This window comes from Dipodomys ordii, unplaced genomic scaffold, assembly GCF_000151885.1.
Source record: "Dipodomys ordii isolate 6190 unplaced genomic scaffold, Dord_2.0 Scaffold17, whole genome shotgun sequence".
Taxonomy (NCBI): Eukaryota; Metazoa; Chordata; class Mammalia; order Rodentia; family Heteromyidae; genus Dipodomys; species Dipodomys ordii.
In genome coordinates, this window is record NW_012267233.1 from 25,446,927 (window position 1) to 25,467,433 (window position 20,507).

Consider the following 20,507-nt stretch of genomic DNA (forward strand, 5'->3'; position numbering starts at 1 on the left):
GGACGGCGGAGCCCGGGCGGCTGGTGCAGTGACAACGTCTGGTCCGCCACCCGCCACGGCGGGGTGTCCGCAGGGGTGCGCGCGGGGGCGCCCCCGAGCGCTGGCCCCCAGAAGAACCCCAGCCTCCTGCGTCCCAGTAAGTTGACTTTAGTTTCTGAAGTTGGAGGGAGCTGTGGGAAGGATAGGTTCGTTTTTATTATCTTCATTTAAAAACGACAACAAAACCAAACAACAATATCTTCGTGGCACCTTTTCGTAGCAAGGTTCCCCTGGGGAACGGAGATCAGGGGTGCCAAGAAGCGGCACCGTAAGCCAGGAGTGGCTGGATCCAGCCTCAGAGGAAGGAGCCAGTTGACAGTAGTGAGAGAAGACACCCTTCCCAGGACACTTCACCTGCTGCCAATTGCACATTCCGAGCGCTCTGGCCCTGGGAGGACAGGGATGCCCCGCGAGGGATCGCCACCTCGCCCCGGAGTCCTCACGGGAGAGACTCCCTTGGGGTAGCCCTGGCTGGCCAGCACTGCGATGGGTCTTTGGGGAGTCGAAGCTAAGGCATTCTTCCTCAGGCCTGTGAGGCTTCCCATGCATCCCACCTACTCTTGTAGGCAGAAGTTGCCAACCTTACCATCATTGGGGGGAGCGGACACCACTTACATGCTAATCGAGTGTTTTGTGAGGGAGGACGTTCTGCGCGTGTGATTTCATGTGCTTTGAGAATATGGACAAGTCTCAGATAACTAAGATTCCCATGATGGCACTTGGGTTTCACTCGGATTGTCCATCCTGCATCTCTTATGTAAGCCTCCCAGGCCGGGTAACTTGGCCTCTGCAGTGGCTGCAGCTGTGCCTCTCCGGTTCCATTTGTGTAAAGTCCGGCTTGAACAGTATTTAATGAAAATGCTGACATGATATAGCCGCCTGTAGTCAGAAACAGAATGCACTCTTCAAAGTGGAGTGTCTTCCCTTAACCGGGAGCATGGAGGAAGATCCCAGTATATTTTCAAGGCAGCTCAAGGAATTAGACCCATAAATCATGTTTTAAAATAGCATGCATTGTGCCCAGAGCATACAGGGGACCCTTTTGCAAACACATCCTCTTTGTTTCAGAGAAAAGTGGAAATTGTGTGTGCCAGACAATTGTTGAGTCTGAAAGTTAAGTGTACTGATGGGTTTAATTATCTTAATAAACAAAGGGCATGATTTATAGGTCACTGCAGTGGCCTACTTTGAAGGATAGGAATCTTTAACCTTTCTTCCTTAGCTGCCCCCTAGAGATTTCTTTTAGGCAGAGCAATAGATTACCATCATTGATATTATTAATATTTGAGGTGATTAAATTTGTGAAAAGAATAGTTTGAAATACCCTGTACGACCACGGTGTGGCTATTAGACAGTGAATGTTAAAAATAAGGGAATATTTGGAATAGAAGCCATTAGGTTAACAAAAGAGAATCATGTTAAGACTGCCTGAAATCAGTGTGTGCATATGTGTGTGTATATGTATAGATATGTATATTGTGTATATATGTATATAGATACACAGAACTATGCACAGAGAAAGATATATTAGTAATTGGGACTTGAAATAGTTTCAATCAAAATTCAATGTAAAATTTGTTTAGGCAATCTTTAGAAGCAGAACTGCATTTTTATGACATTCCAGCATACAAAATAAGATGAATTAATTACATATGTCTTATTCAAAATGTAATTTTAAAGAATTCTTAGAAAATAAGAATGTTATAAAATTGAAAGGCTAGTCAACATATTAGTCTGTGAGAGCATCTCTTTCAGAGGTTCCATCACAGCCTGGGTCTCAAAAATGCTAACACCCCAAAGCACTGTTGTGTCATGGTTAGGGGATAGACTGAAGGTGCCTGGCTTCCAGCTCTTGTACTATCTGTTTGAATCTGGGCACATTATCTAAGCTCTGTGCCTCAATCTCTCCATCTGTAAAATGGGGATCCTAGTTGTGTCTACCTTACTGGATTGTGGTAAAGACTAAATGAATTCATGCATGCGAAATTGTTGGGCCAGTGCCTGGCATGACTAAGCCTTCTCTGGGCAAAATTATTATGGTAAAGGAATGCATTTTTGAGTAGTGTAGACATTGAATGGCTGCTTCCAGCCTTAGAAACAATGCCATGGGAAGCAGTTTGGGGGTAGGGGAGTGGGGTTCCATGTTAGCAGGTAATGCTCTGTAACACCTTGAAATTCTCACCTGAATCCCAGAGTTTGAGTGTGATCGACAAGCAATCACTTATGTTATCTCTTTTAAATGTTATCTCTTTTAAATGTTATGTTTCTTTTTATTCTAAAGGTAATGTACAGAGGGGTTTCAGTTACATAGGTCAGGTAATGAGTACATTTCTTTTGGACCAGTGTCACCTCTTCCCTCGTTTTTTCCCTCCTCCTCCCCCTATCCCTCCACAAGTTGTATAGTTCGGTTTCAGCATAGTGTCTAGTGAGTATCACTGCTGTATTTATTCACCCTTTCTCCCACTATTTCTTAAGTTATCCACTAGGTACTAGCTATTGTTCTGCCCCTTGGCAATCTTTCTAGTCTAGATATTAAACTCCAATTGCTGTGGAAAGCACATAGGCAACAGACTGCTCACAGATGGATTTCATGTTTCATGAAACCTCTTAGCTAATATATCTGCAACTGAAAGGTACTTCAAGACAGATGTTTGATATTGGATTTTTTTTTTTAAATCAAACCTCCCTGGGCACCAGATGCTGGTAGCTCATTCCTGTTATTCTAACTACTCAGGAGGCTGAGATCTGAAGACCACAGTTGGAAAGCAGCCTGAGTAGGAAAGTCTATGAGATTCTTATCTCCAATTAACCACCAGAATAGCCAGAATAGTGCAGTGGCTCAAGTGATAGAATGCTAGCCTTGAGCAAAACAGCTCAAGGACAGCATCGAGGCCCTGAGTTAAGTGTCCGGACTGACACTTAAAACAAAAATTTAAAAAAACAACAAAAACTCTTTGGGAATGAGCTTCCAGTAGTCAGCTCCTGTATGCCTAGGGATTTAAAATGAATGCTTTAGTATGCCAAAAAGAGCACTTGCCATCATCTGAGTCATCTCATATCTCTCTGAAATGTTTTCTACTTCCATCTTAGCCCTCCTTTTCAGAGAGCGGATTCTCCCCTTGGCTCAGTCTATAGTTCTATGCCAAATGTTCTTCTGTTCTGGGATTTTTTTGCAGTAAAATTCTCCCTTGAGCTCTTTAGCAGCTTGAGCCAAGTCTGTGATTTACTATTAGCTATGTCTTCTAGGCTTGCATATAGTTGCTTTATTTCCTGTCTGTGTTAACTGTTTAACAGTTTTTCTGATCTACAAAGAACTTACCCTCTGACATCCAGTTTTCTTTTCCTGTCAAAGGATACATGTATAAGAAATGCAAACTAATTTTAATATGGATATAACTAAATGAAGATGATTTACTTTCCCCAGTCATATAAACTATGTTGAATTTTTATATTGGTTTTAGGGAGTTGGGATCTGATATTTCTAGAACTGTTACCTCATACATTATGGGATGCCATACAGTTTCTGGTTACAAAAGCAAGCAATGCATACAACACATCAGGGACTCTGCCTCAAGGTCAAATCATTGTAGAGTTCATGACAATGGAGTGGGTATGAGGAAAGACAGATTTGGCCACATTTCTGCTCCTTAATCATCATGTCTTCTAATAAGAATTGAAATGAATAGCTAACGCTAAAAAACACAGTATTTCCTGTAACTCTCAGATTAACCTTGAGTGCTACTTACTTTAGCATACTCTTTTGCAGAAGTGGAAACTGCAACCAGAAATGTTAGGGCATTTGTCCAAGATCCCAAAGGAGAGTTCCACATAGAATGGAACCCAGAACTCTTGACAAGACTGGTCCTCCTTACACTCTCCTGTCTGGATTTCAAGCCTTTGTCAGAATTAATCTATATTACATTGGTGTACTGCATTATGCTTTTGAAAACTTTCTGGCTCACAGCTGAAACTGACTGTACTATATCCATATCTTTGAGGAGGAAGAACTTTAACTTAGTTTGTGCAAGAGCTCAGGAACCACGTGTCCATTTTGTGAAATAGGAAGCATGAAGCATGTAGCCTTCAGCTACTATGGAACACAGTGCTAAGGTGTGCTCACTTTATCTGGGTTTGGGGTCAGATGTTTACATCTTTTTCTTATAAGAAAGAAGTGGAGAGATCTGAGATTTTTCTCCAATGATTTCTTTTTAAAATGTATGTTGTCATAGGAGTACTATATTATCTGTCACTCACAGTGAATTTTTAAAAGACATGCAAAGCCGGCCCTAGCTACTGTAATCCTAGCTACTAAGGTGGCTGAGATCAGAGAATCATGGTTTGAATTCAGTCTGGACAGAAAAGTTTACTTAACCACCAAAATACCAGAAGTGGAACTGTGGCTCAAGTGGTAGAGTGCCAGCCTTGAACAAAAAACTCGGGAACAGCATCCAGGCCCTGAGTTCAAGCTCTAGTACCAACATGTATGTGGGCATGCATGCATGTATACACCCAAGAATGGTAAAGGAATACACACGGATATATAACAAGTAAGTCTAAAGTGTGTTGTCCCAGAACAAAACATTGTATTCAGCCTTTCATGCCTTCAGTCCAGGTGGAAACCAAAATAACACCATTTAAAGTCATCTTGTAATATTTTCAAAGCCCTTTCTCTGAGCCTTGTCTCTATTTTTTTTTTTTTTGATTTCACACTGGATCCAACATTCGTTCAGGAAGTTCTTCATGCCCCCTGAAGTTTGAATTATAAAATAACTATTATTGTTACATTTTGGCATAATGTTGATGATGCTAGGCACATCGCTGATTATATAACTGTACAATTTCAAACTAGTAAGTGATGAATAACTTACTTTAAAACTCCATTTACTAAATATACACTGTTCATTGCAGGAAATAGGGAGACTTTATTAAATTAAAGCACTTGACACCCTATAAGCATCATGGAGTGAGGCAAAGAAACATGTTTTTAAGTCAAACATGAGCAGCTTTATATCTTTCACTCTAGAGTTTCATAGGTTTCCAGCTGTCTCAGACCAAACTGTCTATAAGATGTTCATTTGGAGGTGACCATCTTTACTTTCATTCTCAAAGCAGCAAAAAAGGGCGGGTCAGATCAGTATTATTATTGTCTGCCATCTTTTCTTGGAGAGCCCCAAGAGCTTTTATGAGAATTCTTTCTCTGAGGAAAGAAGGGTGACCAGATTATCTTCCACCCTTATCTCATTTCCCTATATACAGCACTATCCATTAGTGCTGAACTTGCTTCCACCCACCTCAGCCCTTGACTCCTATGCAGCCTGTTGCTCCATCACCCCAGGGATAAACATACTGAACATACTGTTTGAACATACTGAAGCTGAGGGAAAATGTAAAGAGGAGGCACATGTTACAAGTCCCAGGCAGTAAAACCACAGAGCACAGCATTTCTTATGGCTAAAAAAAGGTCAGTTGCTAACATAGCTGCACTCAAGAATATCACACTCGGCATCCAGTATTTGGAAAATGTGAAGAGAATGGCCTTATTTTTATTAGTTATCTCTTCATTTATCTAGGAAACGAAGTACAGCCAATAGGCCCCTTTGTAGAGTGGCTCCAACTTCCTCTCTTCAGCCCTTATTTTATTTCTCTGTTCCCTCTAGCACTTAAAGAGCGATATAAACCTCTAGTTCACAAAGAACTACTAGTAAGTTGGCTGTATTTGAGTCAAATTTAATTGAGGTTTTATTTGTTTATTTATACACTCACAAGATATTTATTGGTAGGATGCCAGAGACTGGTAAAGATAATACCATAAACGTAAGAAAATCCTTGCCTGTAGATCCTCAAGACTCTACATCTCTAGAAGAAAAGAGGCAGTGAGCATTAATTCTAACCAGCTCTGGTGATGCTGTGCTCTCTCATGGGTTCCTGGCTTTTAGAACATGACTTTCCCTGAAAAAATATGACTTTATCTGACTCTGGAAGGGCAAGTATCAGTGTACAATGCAGTTGGTAGGGTGAGAGGGACTAGGAAACAAGCAATCTGAGCAGAAGAAACAGGGAACAAATGAAAGCTATTGAACAAGTCATGAAACAGCTGGTCAGCCAGCGCAGTTACAGCTTGTTATGTGGTGGATGACGCTGGGGATGGGGAGTAGAGACTGAAACTACTTTTGGAAGGGACTTAAGAGCCATACTTGGTCTCATAGATAGATTTGATCACTTTATGTTATTTTTAAGAGTACTTATTCTGAATGTATTGTACAGAATAGATGAAGAAGGGGACAGAAGAAGGAAGCCATGGAAAACAGCTGTTGGATCCTAGTGTAGCTTTAAAGACTGCATTCAGACTTTCAGGAGAAACAGAGAACAGAAGGAATGATGACTTTAAGGATGGCAGCCAGGTATCTGTTTGGGTAATTGAATAGACAGTAGTGCTGTTGGTGATGACAGGGAGCACAGAGGATGGAACACTGCTCCCTAGCTGAAGGTGACAGGTTGTGGATTTATGCAATGTAAAGCACTAAAGGGAAGATAAGTACCAGTGGTACCATTGACAGTTGTGCAGCCTGTGGTTATAGATTTCAAGATGGAGGCTGAGCTTAAAATATAGTTTGTGAAGGGCTGGGAAGGTGGCTCAGTGGTAGAGTGCTTGCCTTGCATGCATGAGGCCCTGGGTTCGATTCCTCAGCACCACATAAGCAGGAAAAAAAAAGCTGGAAGTGGCACTGTGGCTCAAGTGGTAGAGTGCTAGCCTTGAGCTGAAGAACTGAGGGACAGTGCCCAGGCCCAGAGTTCAGGCCCCACGATTGGACCAAAAAAAAAAAAAAAAATATATATATATATATATATATATATATATATATATATATATATATAGTTTGTGAGTCCTTTGGGTATTTGAAATTGTTGTTGAGGTTAACAATCTGCTTGGGTCAAAATGAGGCAGAGATAGCCTCACCTTGAGGCCAGAGTGGCAGACCAGAGAAAAGGAGATGGGGTGGTGAGATTGAGAGAAGTTTTTGACAAGTGCTGAACACAAAGTAGCAAAAGGCAGAGGCAAGGCAGAATGAGATGCTTGATTGAATGGGAGCCAAGTGACAAAAAGAATGAAACAGAAAATTAAAAAAAAGAGAGAGCAGAGAGTGGAGAGATGGGTCTGACCATTCCTTGCTTGTATCTGAACAGGTAAAGGTGCTTGTTCCCCTTACAGCTTTCAGGTCCTGTCAAGACACATTAAGACATACTGTGAGGAAGGTAGGTAAGAATGAGGTTCAGAGAAAGAAAGAAAATCACTAAGAAAGAATGAACCTTGATTTCAAGGTGTCTGGGGCATTGCTTGTTTTTCTTTTCCATTCATTTTCCCTCTTTCATTGAGAAGAATGGAAGAATCACTTTCTTGCTGCATAAAGTATGTGGGTTTCCAAAGAGGGAAAATCTCTTGAATGAGCACACAAGAAGGAAACATGATGCACAACACACAATAACAGTTCCCGAAAAGTGTGCTTTTCTTATTGTCAGAGCATGTTTAGAGGGCTTGTGCCTTTGGACCTATCCTTTTATGTTTATCAATGTGTCTTCTAGCTCACTGCATTATTTGGGGTATGTTGACTACCATATCATATAATTTTCACTTGTCTCATAAAAAGAGACCTCATTATGTTATAGACATATTGGAGTATTTAGGAATGATGGAAATAAATGCTTTGTATTTTAGTTCCAATCATGCATTTTAGTCCTCAAAGATTTTGTCCTTTAATTTTGGCCTAAAGAGAATTCTTCCCATTATAGAGACAAGAAAACTGAGATATAGGGCTCAAGTGACTGAAAGGCAATACCCAACAATAAGTGATATAGTTTGCACAACTTCAAAAGGAGAAGCTCTGACAAAAAAATATTCTGGGTTCATATACTCTATCCTCATGATTAAGTACTAAATAAAAACAAGGACTAGAATGTTTAAGAGTTGGATTTTTTGAATCAGTCTGTTCAAAATACCCTGTAGATACTGTCTTGTCTAGTGTCTGTATTTGATGGACCATTGACTATTTATGCAAATACATGATTAAATTAGACCAAAGGAAATCTGGTAGGTTTTTTTCCTTACAAAATGAGCATCTTTTTTTATTATCTGTTCTTGATGCCAGTTAAATTGTTGTTTGCTTTTTATGTTTGTTTGTTTGTCAGTTGTGGGGCTTGAACTCAGGGCCTGGGTGCTGTCCCTGAGCTCTTTTGTTCAAGGCTAGGTGTTCTACTGCTTTGAGCCACAGCTCCATCCACTTCCGGTTTTTATTGAGTGGATAATTGGAGATAACAGTCTCATGGGGACTCCATCTCCCCCCACCCACCTTGCTGGATTTGACCTTCAATCTTCAGATCTTAGCTTCCTGAGTAGCTATGATTACAGGCATGAGCCACTGGAGTCAGGCTGATGCTGGTTTTTGTTGTTGTTTCTTTTAAGCATCTTTTTTTGTAGTTAAAATCAATATTTTATTTATTTAATGATCTTTAAGTAGTTGTACAAAGGGGTTTAAATTCAACATGTCAGTTTATAAGTAAAATGCATCTTGATCAGTATCTTTCAATCAGCATTTTCAATTAAAATAATTGTTCAAATTATGTGAGTTTACAAAATTACCTCAACTCTAGTTTTTATGAAACTTAGACTTTCAAAAACTTCATGATGTAAAAAATCCCTGTAGGGGTCAAATTTATAGCACTGGGTTCAATACTCAGCTCTCTCCTACCCCCATGCTCAAAGAAATACATAAGCAGAAAACCAAACCCCAAACCAGAAGCCCTTTTAGTTTACCCATCGAATGGAGTCTAAAAATCATCAATTCTATTGTCTATTGCACCCTTTCTGTTTCTTGAGAATTTAGCAAGCTAGGGTCCCGTTTTATTCTTCCCCTGCCCCACTTGCTGTGGATACTGATAGTTGAGTACTTTATAGTTTTCTGGTAATGCTTTTGTTGTTGTTGTCGTCAGTTGTGGGGCTTGAACTTGGGCTATCCCTAGGCTGTTTATTTTTCTAAATTTTATTGTAAGAGTGATGTACAGAAGGGTTATTGTTATATAAGTCAGGTTCCTTGAGCTGTTTAGCTTAAGGCTAGCATACTACCACTTTGAGCCACAGTGCCACTTGCAGTTTTCTGGTGGCAGGGTTATTCTTGTTATAAATAAATGCACCCTATATATTAAGCATAGATGTTCTAACTTTTCCTAAATAAACTATAGTTTAAGCATCTTTAACAAATACAAAGATTTTAAGGACTCATTGTTAAGAAATACAAGAATTTAGTATTTCAAACTGTCAAATTATTATAGTTAAAATTATAGTTTGATGTCTTGCCAAAGCAGCTATTATGTTATCCATTTCAATGATAAAGTCTTAAAGCATTTGACTTTTTCCTAAATGGTATAAATGATGCAGGATAAATGGAAAGAGCTTATTTTAATTTTACAACTTGGATTTGGGGTCTGGATAGTATAAATTTTTGACTTCTCTAATTTGTTATTATTAAAGTAGGTATTAGTTATTACCACACAGTAATGTTAGAATCAGGAAAATACCTGGAATATCATAGGTGCTAGAAAAAGTTTATGATGTTGCATTTTTTAATTTCACACACACAAAAGAAATATCTGGGAGGCTGCTAACTGGCACTTTCCAGATGAAAGCAATTTCTAGCAAGCAGCAAAAACTGGCAGTGATGCTTATCCCTAAATCTCAATTTCAAGCTTCACAGGCCAATTTTACATTTTAGCTTCATTTGAATCTAAAGGAGCATATACATTTGTGACACTTGGTAGATTGCTCTTTTGTTGGAGGTGCTGACTTTTTACAAGAGCAGTACATTCATAAATTTTAAAAAAAGTTTTACAAAATGTTAGGCAACTACCTTAGTTCTGGTAATTGTCATTACACAAGGTATGGTAATAGCTATCATCATTGTAGTTGAGAAATCGCAATACACGGATGTGAAAATTTAAATAACAATATAAAGTATTAAGATATTTTATATATGATTTCATTTGACTTTATCATGGTATGTTAGGAAATTTAACTGAAGTAACTAAAGATTAATTTGGTTATTTCATGTCTTGCATATTGTTCCAACTTCATCCAAATGTAAATATGGTAATCCAGGGCATAGAGTTAGTTTCTGTTCAGGTGATCTGAAACTACTATTAATCCCAAGATGAACAATTAAGTTGCATTTTTTACTAGTCTTTCTAGGAGGATATTATATTATACACTAGATGTTTTCATTTCTTGAGAAAGAACAGTTAAATTTTCATTACTTCTTTTTTACTTATTCCAACTGGATTTTATTCATACATTTTTATGTCTCTGTGTACTTGACATGATAGGACGTGTCTAAATTAGTCATCTAATTTGAATGCTGTAATTATGTGCACAGAGTTTGAGTGGAGTACTTTTGCATATTAGTTATGTATGTGAGTATTTTCTCAGTGGATTTCAGAAGTACATGCTTAATATCTCAGAGCCCAAAACCTACTTCTGTTTACCAATTACACAGAGAGCAGAATATATGTATTTTTAGACCTAATCAATTAAAAATTGACATATAACTATTTACTACAGCTTTTTCCCAGAATAGTGTCAGTTGTGCCTGAATTACTGGTTAGAAGCAAATTGCTTTGTTTTGCTAAATAAAAAATATTGGTGCTTTGAAGTATAGTACTATCATGAAGTCCTATAAATAATTATACATTTGGCCATTTTGCTCAAAATGTACACTTTCAGCTTGAATGTTTTATAGACCATTCAATATCTCCAAAGTAGAATTGAAACTAAGCAGTTTGAAGTTTTAATAAAAGGATGCAATATGGCTAGAGGTGTGACTCAATTGCAGAATACCTGCCTAGCAAGAGTGAGGCCCTGAGTTCAGCTCCCAGTACCACCACAAAGAATGCAATATGGCAACAGCTTTTTAGACTTTGTGTTGGGAAATTTGTAACAGGATTACTTAACAGTGTGAGAAAAATAAAACACTGATGTATTAAGTGTACACTTAATGATTTCTGCTTCTGCAGCTCTTAATCTCTCCAACAGCTGAATTATTGGCTAATAGTAACATGTCAAAACCTGAATTATTATAGATCTTTTAATAAATATTCAATAGCATTTTCAAAACTGTTCTCCTAGATCCACTTTATAATAAGCAGCCCAGTGCTGGTGATGAGCATGCTGCCTTCACACTGTTTGTAGCCACAGGCCATTTGGCACTTGGACCCTTCTCTCATGTGTTTTCACAGCTCCACATATCCTGAAAACTGTCAGCCAGGGATAGAAATAAGCCTTTTACATCTCCACAATTACATAGACAATAAAAGGCACCTCACTCTTTTTCTTTTTCCCCACATATGCCAGTGCCTGTGGTCAGATAATCTTCATTTGTGAGTCATATACCTTTTTATATTGTGTAATACATGAAATAGCTCTCCATGGTAAAGAATTTTCTAGTCCAAGATATCCATGGAGAAATTCTTCTCTAGAAGATGGATAATATCTGTTCAGTTTCTTCCTATGTTTTATGCAAATGGAAATGTGGTATAAGTTGTGGTGAAAGAATTGCTGTGTTTAATACAATTCTATATTCTATATCCTCTAAGTTCTGAGAAGAGTGAACACTGACACAGTTGTTGCTTCCTGGAGTTTACACTCTCTTGTCAAAAATGACTGGAGAAAGATACTCCTATTCTCTGTATTGCATGTTATAGTTAGAGGAAATAATAGTAGATTTCACTGGCTTAATATTGGGAAATATTTGGATGGCATCATGTTCTCTGTTTAGATGGAATATCAATCTTTTGTGGGTGAAATGTCTCATTTTCTCTTGATAATCAGGAATAGGTCCCATTCACTGTCTTCTTACCTTTCATTTCCACTGGTATTAATTTGAAATGCCAGCAAAGGAGAGGAATTGCCATAAAAGGTATTCGTTTATTTATTTGCTTTTTTGTCTTCTTCCTTGAGGTATAAAACTATATGCATAAAATCTATATGAACTATACAACCCACTGATGTTTTTCCAGCTTGCAGGAAGCTGTCAGCACAGTGCAGCTTTAGGATTGTTCCCCTTCCAGAAAGACCCCTGGAGCTTGTTTACATTCAGTCCTCCTTCCCACCCTCCAGCCCCAGGCAACTACTAACCTTTAGTTTTGCTTTTTTTTGTCTCACTTTCTGTCTCTGTACTTTCCCCTTCTAAAACATCTCTGATTCACTTTGGGATTTTAAACTTTACCAGCAAAGATGTAGTTAGGTGTCTTTTTTTTCAAGGTCAGCTTCACATTGTTCATTTTTTGTATTTCCAGTATTGTGTATGTGCTATACTGCAGGGCTGGATATATGTAAGGTGAAGAGATTGCAGCCAAAGTTTGTAATGTGACTTAGTGCTAGAATGCTTGCCTAGTGTGTATGACGCCATGGGTTTGATTCCTCGATACTACATAAAAAACCCTAAAAATATTAAAAAAGAAAATTGCAGCCAAGGAGAAGATAAGCACATATTTCCTGTAGCATGTGTCACATTAAAGAAGGTTCTTTCAGCTTCTTTTCTGTGTTGATGATGTTAGCCACCCTAGCGCACTCCTTATCCCATGAGTCTATGAAAAATGAGGTCACATATATGCCTACATGATATAGAAAATCTACAAAAGGGGCCAATCTGGAGAACTCACCAACTGTCTTCAGGTCATTTGACCTTTCAGAATTCAACTTTTAAAAAGGCAATACAGTTCGTATGTTATATTACCAATATCTCGAAATCACACAGTCATCTTCATAGAACAATATTTACATTTAGGTGTCCAGAGAAAACCTAATTGCATGTTGATTCCAGACAGTTCTTTTTTTAATTTGGAGCAAGTTCATTTGGTAGCAAAATAAACTGAATTTTTTTTAAAAAAAAATTATCGTTAGCTCTTTAAAGGAGTTTCCATTCAAACTCAAATATTATTTAGTGCTTCAAACCTACAGATTAAAAAAAGGTTCATGGACCAGTCTCAGTATATCCTAGGATATTACATTTCAATTAATTGTTCCACTCCCTTTCCAGCTCCCCACCTGTGCATCCCCTCTGCCACATACTTCATGAAGGTAAAGCATAGATGTAATTGTCTTCTTTTCTTCCTTTTATCTTTTCCTTCATTTCTTTTTTTTCCCTTCCTTCCCTTCCCTTTCCTTTCTCCTCCTTCCCTCTTTCCCCCTTCTCTTTCTTTCCCTCCCTTCCTTTTCTTTCATTCCTTCGTTTGTTTGTTCCTTCCTTCCTTCCTATCTTCCTTCGTTCCTTCCTTCCTTCTTTCTTTCTTTTTCAAGTTAATTTCTCATTAGCCTTGACAAAATGCCAAATCAGCTATTCAGTTTGGTGGATGAAGGCCAGGTATGGATGTATTCTGCTCAGCCAGGTTTCTAGTTTGTGGTTTCACCTCCCTTCTTCTTTTTTTTTTTTTTTTTTGGCAGTCATGGGCCTTGAACTCTGGGCCTGGGCGCTGTCCCTCAGCTTTTCAGCTCAAGGCTAGCACTCTACCACTTGAGCCACAGTGCCACTTCCAGTTTTCTGGTGGTTTATTGGAAATAAGAGTCTCACAGACTTTCCTGCCCGGGCTGGCTTTGAACCTCAACCCTCAGATTTCAGTCTCCTGAGTAGCTAGGATTACAGGCATGAGCCACCTTCACCGGGCTTCATCTCCCTTCTATAGGCCTGGATTGTAGCCATGTAAATATACTTGAGGGCAAGGTCTCTAAAAGAATAAGATAGTTTGTTGGCTCAAATGTATATCCATAAAGAAGAATTCAAAGATAGCAATGTTGGGTATCATTTTAGATAGGGTTACCAAATTTGTGCTTGATAAGAAAATCCAATCTTAGCCTGTAAAAATAGTCACAGAAAAGGATGAAAATCAGAAAAGAGAATATTAGAGAAATGTTCCTGAGGTAAATAAAGATGCTTAGATAGGGACATGATGAAAGTGTGTGTTTTCTAGTGGACTTACAATTCAGAAGTAGGGTGCTTGCTCAAGGCAAGGCACTGAAAGGCACAACTTTCTCTTAAGTGTCATTTTCTCTCCTACTTCTCAATGTTAGATTGTTGAACTTGTCCTCTTTTGGTGTTGCACCTGTCTTCTCTTGCCAAGTGTCTTCCTAAGTTTGTATACATTTCTTCTTGCTACTACTTTTCCTATTTAATACGCTAACAGGCCACAGGAGCCTCATCTTGTTACTATGGTACCCTGTCTTCATCTAAATCACCCTCTACCACCACTTCAACCCATGCTGGTGATGCTCTTTAAAGCAGTGGTTCATCATGCTGGCTGCACATAGGCATCTCTAGGGAGGCTTGAAACTTACTGATACTCCAAAGTCTATTCCCCTTACCACTCTCCAGCCCAGTAATTCTAACTAAAGTGCCCTCTGATAGGCCATTGACCTTGATTTTTTTTCAGCAGCCCGGAGGGATGCAGCCAGTGCTGTTAACCACCAGTTTGGAGGCCATGTCTTTGTGCTATAGGTAGCTATTGTGGGAAGAGGAGCAGGAAAATATTTCCTCATTCCTCTGTTTACTTTTGATTTCAGCTCAGTCTGGTAAGTGGCACCTATTCTCAGCTAGTTGCTGTGATTTCTCCCACCTTGGGCTTGTGTTCTCATCTGTAGATCCCAGGCAACCACGTGATCTCTGCAATAAGCTACAATTCCAGAGGAAGCCTGCACTTAGCTCCTCGGGAGGAACCTTGGCTACCAAGTCATGATTTCTTTCCTTAAGCTTTCTTTCTTATACCCTAGCATCTCCATTTTTCCTTTATATAACTCTCTGAAAACCCACACACACCTGCTGTGAGTCTGCTTGAAATTCAACAAAATGACACAGGGGAAGCAGTTCCAATTCTCAGGGCCAGATCACTCTTCGTTCATAGAAAGATGGATGGTAGAGACTTTGCTGGGAGCTATTGTATGGAATAGAAGTTTCCAGAATTAGTGGAAGATGGGAGGGCACTATCCTAATTAAACTACAATCTCTTCTATTATTTTCTGTTCTTTTCTATACCAATGGTCTCTAACAGCCTTCCTTACACATTACTAACTCTACAGGGTTGGCAGATATTCATTTGGATGGCTACCTTGGAAAGGTCTTTTTCCCCCTGAAATCTCTTCTTCTGACTTCTATGGTCACAAGGTGTGTATGTTTTCCAAAGAAGAAGACAGGGCTTCCGGGTGTGCCACACTATCCTACAGTTTATGCAGAAGCTGAGAGTATAATATGAATAATTTTACAATACCCTCTGGACTCTGTTGCTTTATTACACACAAAACTCATCCCTAGGCATTATTGCTCACTGCTTCAGTCACAGTTCCACTTTCCCACTGGTGGTTAATTGGAGGTAAGAGTCTTACAGGCTTTACTTCCAAGCTGGTTTCAAATTATGATTCTCAGATCTCAGTCTCCTGAATAGCTAGTATTGCAGGCATGAGCCACTGGCACCCAACAAAAGACAATAGTTTTTACTTTCACTAGTGAAAAAATTTATGTGAGGTGAGGTGATTTTGATATCAATAAATATGTTTGTGGGTAAAGTAAGGGAGAGCACAAAAATGGTAGAATGTGGAACTAAGGATGGACAAATGTAGCAGTGATACTCACTAGACACTGTGTTGAAAATGAAGTATATAAGTTGGGCTGGGGGTGGTGGGAGGGAAAAACTGGGAAAGAATAACGGAAGATGTGACACTGTTGAAAAAGAAATTTACTCATTACCTGACTTATATAACTGTAACCCCACTGTACATCACCTTTACAATTACAATTTAAAAAGAAAGTACAAAAAAAGGAGCGTATAGAGCTATTTTAAGGTAATCCAATGCGAAAATTATGTAATAATTCAGTTATCCAAAGCATAAAGAAATTCTTTACAAACTTCTTTTTGATAAGGTTTGCTTTCAATGTTGACCTTCTCCAATCTAATGGAATCAATTTATAGAAGTTCAGTTTCTGTGTCAGCTTCCCATGGGCACAGCCATTGCCCAAAGCAAACTATGTCCTGCAGTTGTCCTATTGTGTGGTAAGAAATGCAGCTTTTCTGCTTGTCAGGCCTCAATGCCTACAGTATGTGAGCATTGCCAAGGCATCTTGTGGTACAGGCCAATAATGAATTACTGTGTTCATCTTGCATGCATTTATTGACTACCTAGTGTATGCCAGGCACCAGAATAGGTAGTAAATATAGAAACAAAAAAGTTATCTACTGTTACTGGGCAGAGACACCCACATAAGCAAGTATAGGTTCTAAGCAGAGAACAAAACACATTCAATTCATGTGACTGGGACATTAAGAAGAGTCCTCCAGAGAAGGTGGCATTTAAGATGAAATATGTACAAGACAAAGAAGGCTGGCAAGAATTATGACCAGCCTGGATAAAAGAAGACTCAGTCAACAAGAGGCCAGGACAGAGAATTGAATGTGGGTGCTTGTGCCCTGGCTAGGAAGATCAGTTTTGGTATCTGGTGAACTGGAACCAGAAGGGTGAACCAGAACCAAGTCAGCACAAGCAGCATGATGACTTGATGCTAAATATTGGTCCTGGGCTTCCCTTCTACCCCTATCCAAACCCAGATTAGGCTTCACAGCCTGTGAGTGCAGTCTTAATCCACTGATTAAAATGTTTGTGAATAGTGATTATTTGCAGTCCTAGTCTTCATCTAGTGACATGGAATGAGACCCAAGACTATTAAGCCTCTAGGGGACTTGGATACAGGGAGTCCATTGACCAATCTTTGAGAAAGATTTTATCTTAGGACTGTGCCATTATTTTAATCCCATTTAATTCTCTCAAGAACCCTGTGAGAGAAATTTATTTTTCCTAGATTACTGATTAGGAAGCATGCTCTGTGTAATTAAGCGTTGGGACCAAGGTCATACAGCTGGTTATGGTTCACAAAATAATTGTCTCCATTTTGTAGCTCATCCTGCTTGTGTGTAAATAATAATAATAATAAAAGCCCTGAAAATTTCAGAAAACCTCTCTACGATAATGTGTCTTATAAATGAAAATAATCCATTTCACAAGTCAAGTGCTTAAGATGTTCCACCCTGGGGTAAAATCGGAAATGCTCATTTTTGCTCACTTTTCTCTTTTCTAAGAAAAATTGAATTTTGTTCCTCAGTGCTAGAATTTTAAGTCCTAGGAGAAAATATTTATATTTCAAAAAAAGATACTGTTTTTTTCTGAAATCTCCTTTTGCTGTTTTTTTTTCCCCTACAAGAAGTTAAGAGGGTTTAGGGGTAGCATATTTTTATCACCCACAGACCTAGAAACCCAACCATTATGCATCACAGAGAATTATCATGCTTTCAGTTACCATGAATCATTTATTTCTTAAGTGGCTCTTAAATGAAGAGTTACAAAATGATGTTGTGGGGGTGGAGGAGAGTTGCTGAATGAAAAGCATACTAATAATTAGGAGTCTTGTTTAAAAGCTGTCTTGAAAATACATGTGCTTCAATAAACTGCCTTTCCCCATCAGAATGTGTGAGGAAGGTTACAGCTTAACTTTCTTCGGTTAATCTGGAAGAAATGGTTTCATTATAAAGTATTGCTTGGTCTGTATTTGGGAAGGCATTTCCCCTGGATAATAGATAGAGAGAAAGAACATGTGAAAAAACAAAAAGATTCTCCTAGAGTAGCATATCCACTGTTGGGCCCCTTGCATTTAGCAAGCAAAAAGATTGCTGGGAGCTCTACCCAAGTCCTCCAGAACCCCTCGCTATCACTCATCCTGGGCTCCAGGCTAAGAATGCCTGTCTCTGTCAGGCAAGGAGCTTAAGTAAGATTACCAGAAGTAATGGAGGGGCTGCTTTCCCCCTTGAAGCCTGACTGTTCTGGCCTGTAAAATTACATGGGAGAGCCAGGCCTTTTTGTTTATAGACCCCAGCATGTTTGTCATACTATAGACTGTTGCTTGGATTATTTCAGAACATTCACAGGAATGGTCGTTATTTTCCTCAGTAACAATCAAATTCAATGTGGGGCTGACAGACCTGAGAGGGTGATTTCTTGTGTTCAGCTTTTCCCAGGCAGACAGCATGTCGCTCAGTATTGGTGATCAGTCTCATTCTCATCACTTGTGGTGGGCTTAGGGCCTCCTCTGGAGATCATATCTGGCAGATCATATCATGAGAGCAACATTTCCTCTCATCTGTGCCTATAGTTGATTCATAGAGAAAGAGGAACTTTGGTAACAACCTGAAAGGGAAAAGAAAATGATAAATGGTTAACTACAGTTTCAAGTATGGTCAATTTGTGAGTTGCTTTTTACATTGTCCATAGCCATGAAACATTGATCTGTGCATCCTAAATAAATTCTGTATTATAGTAGTATTAATATACCATGTGTTATGGATATGTATCCATTTCTGGACTGTCTCACCACTCTCAGGCCTTCTTTAAATGAAGTGTGCCAGATAGTGTTCCTTAAGAGCTACCTACATCCTTGATGCATAGCTGATCAACTAATGGTAGGAAGGACTTGAGCTAAGTATACAGTCAGTTCTGGTTTTGTGTAGTTAGTATTGATTGTGACAAGATGTTATGCACTGTTTGCATACTATTTTCCCCACTTGTTGCTTTGAGGACAATGTTTGACACTGACTGCCTCAAGAGATAGGCAATGGTTTTGAGATCAGTTTGGGGTTAAAAGATCAGTTATTAAATCAGATTGCATGGCTATCTAGCCTAGGTAAAATGGGGCATGTCATTGACTTGAAAAATTATTTTCCATGATTTTTCTGAATGAGGTAGGGGGACGCGTTCTGATTCAGGATTAATTTATGACATTGTTTTAGTTTGTTGGAGCAATTCTGCAGTGAGATACAATTTTGAACCAAGCTAACATTTCTATATCTACTGAGGAATATCAACAGCTAGTAGTCAGTCGGTTGACATTTTAAAACTTGCTCTCTCTGACATGTGAATATTCTACAGATTTGTAGACTCTGTCATATTTAACATAATTAGAGATGAAATTATATTTAGAGTGAATATCTTTCTCTGGAGCCTCTTTATAAAAAGTGAAATAGTCACTTGAATTATCATAAACTGATAAATTTCTTTTCAAACAAGCACCCAAACTAATGCAGTCAAGGTGCTTGCTTTATTCTGTGACCAAAGATACAGCTATAAAAATCTTATCGACCAAGTTTGCTGTTATTGAGTTTTCATAGAACCCTTCCATTTACCAAGGCCTTCCATGAATTATTTATTCATGTATGTGTATTCTCAACTAGGTAATATAGGAAAAGAACTCTACACACATTTTTTCAGTTCCCCTTTGTGCCTGACACAAAGTGAATGTTTTCACAATGATATTCCAACTCTACATGTGTAAATAGTAATCTACTGTCAAGCTCACTGCTTATCTCTTATCATCTTATCTCTTCCTGTGGTCTTTGCCTTTCTGTTGCCCATTTAGTAGGCCCCAAAAGTAAAACAGGAAATAACTGTGATTTCTCCGCATCCTTTGAGGTCTATACATTTTATCGGTTAAATATTGAATGTGCCTTTTAATTTTAAATCCCTTTGCCATCATCTGGATGACATATGGTCCTATGCTATTTTTTTAACTCTCCTAGCTAGTCTACATTCTTCCAGATTTGGCCAGAACTCTGTTCTTCCCTGGTGCCAGGGAAAGAACTTTCTAATGTGCAGCCTTGCTTTTCCACTCTAAAATATTACATTGGGTTCTTTAAACATGGATTCCAAGGGTTTTAACTTCTTAGCATGGGATACCGAAGTCTCTAATGCGGTCTCTAATGGACAGTCAGCTTAGTTTCTGACACTCTTCCCCATATTCTGTGTTCTACTTGTGCAACTGTATCAGTGTATCAGAGTTCCTCAGGTGTAGAATGAGGCTTTTTGCATTAACTATGCCCTTGAGATTCTCAAAACAGATTAACTCCTGCTGCACTCTTCAGGTATCCCCTGCTCTGAAAAGTTGATCCATACTGCACAACTACCCTTTACCAATCTGACCATGTCATCATCTGCATGACATATGGATGTTACCATAAATACCTATCAGAGAGACTTTCATACACTACTATAATTGCCTGGTTAGACTATGAGTTCTTTGATGATAGACATTTCTAAATATTTATTTCCCAAGGTTTAGCACTGAAGTTAGTCTATAATCACCAACCAAATATGTGAGAACTTGAGCAAGTCAAACATCAGATTTCTTCCATTGTTCTCATCTAAGTAGTAAAATTTGGTTCATAGAGTTCCTTGTGACATATCACCCAATTTCTATATAGAAAACATCAATATAATGCCTGTTACCCAATTTCTATATAGAAAACATCAATATAATGCCTGTTACACAATAAGAGCTCCATAGTATTTTCTAGTTTCATTTTATTTTTTAATTGTATTATCTTTAGTGTGAAGAGGAGTT

At 38.7% G+C, this 20,507-nt stretch overlaps 1 protein-coding gene across 1 annotated transcript in view; it reads left to right on the plus strand.

Moving 5' to 3' along the window:
- Positions 1–49: 49 nt before the first annotated feature.
- Positions 50–20,507, plus strand: part of Pag1 (phosphoprotein membrane anchor with glycosphingolipid microdomains 1) — a 139,557-nt gene continuing 119,099 nt past the window's right edge. The window contains exon 1 of the mRNA XM_013012563.1: positions 50–136. The gene's annotated coding sequence lies outside the window, so the exon portion shown is untranslated. The remainder of the gene's footprint in view (positions 137–20,507) is intronic.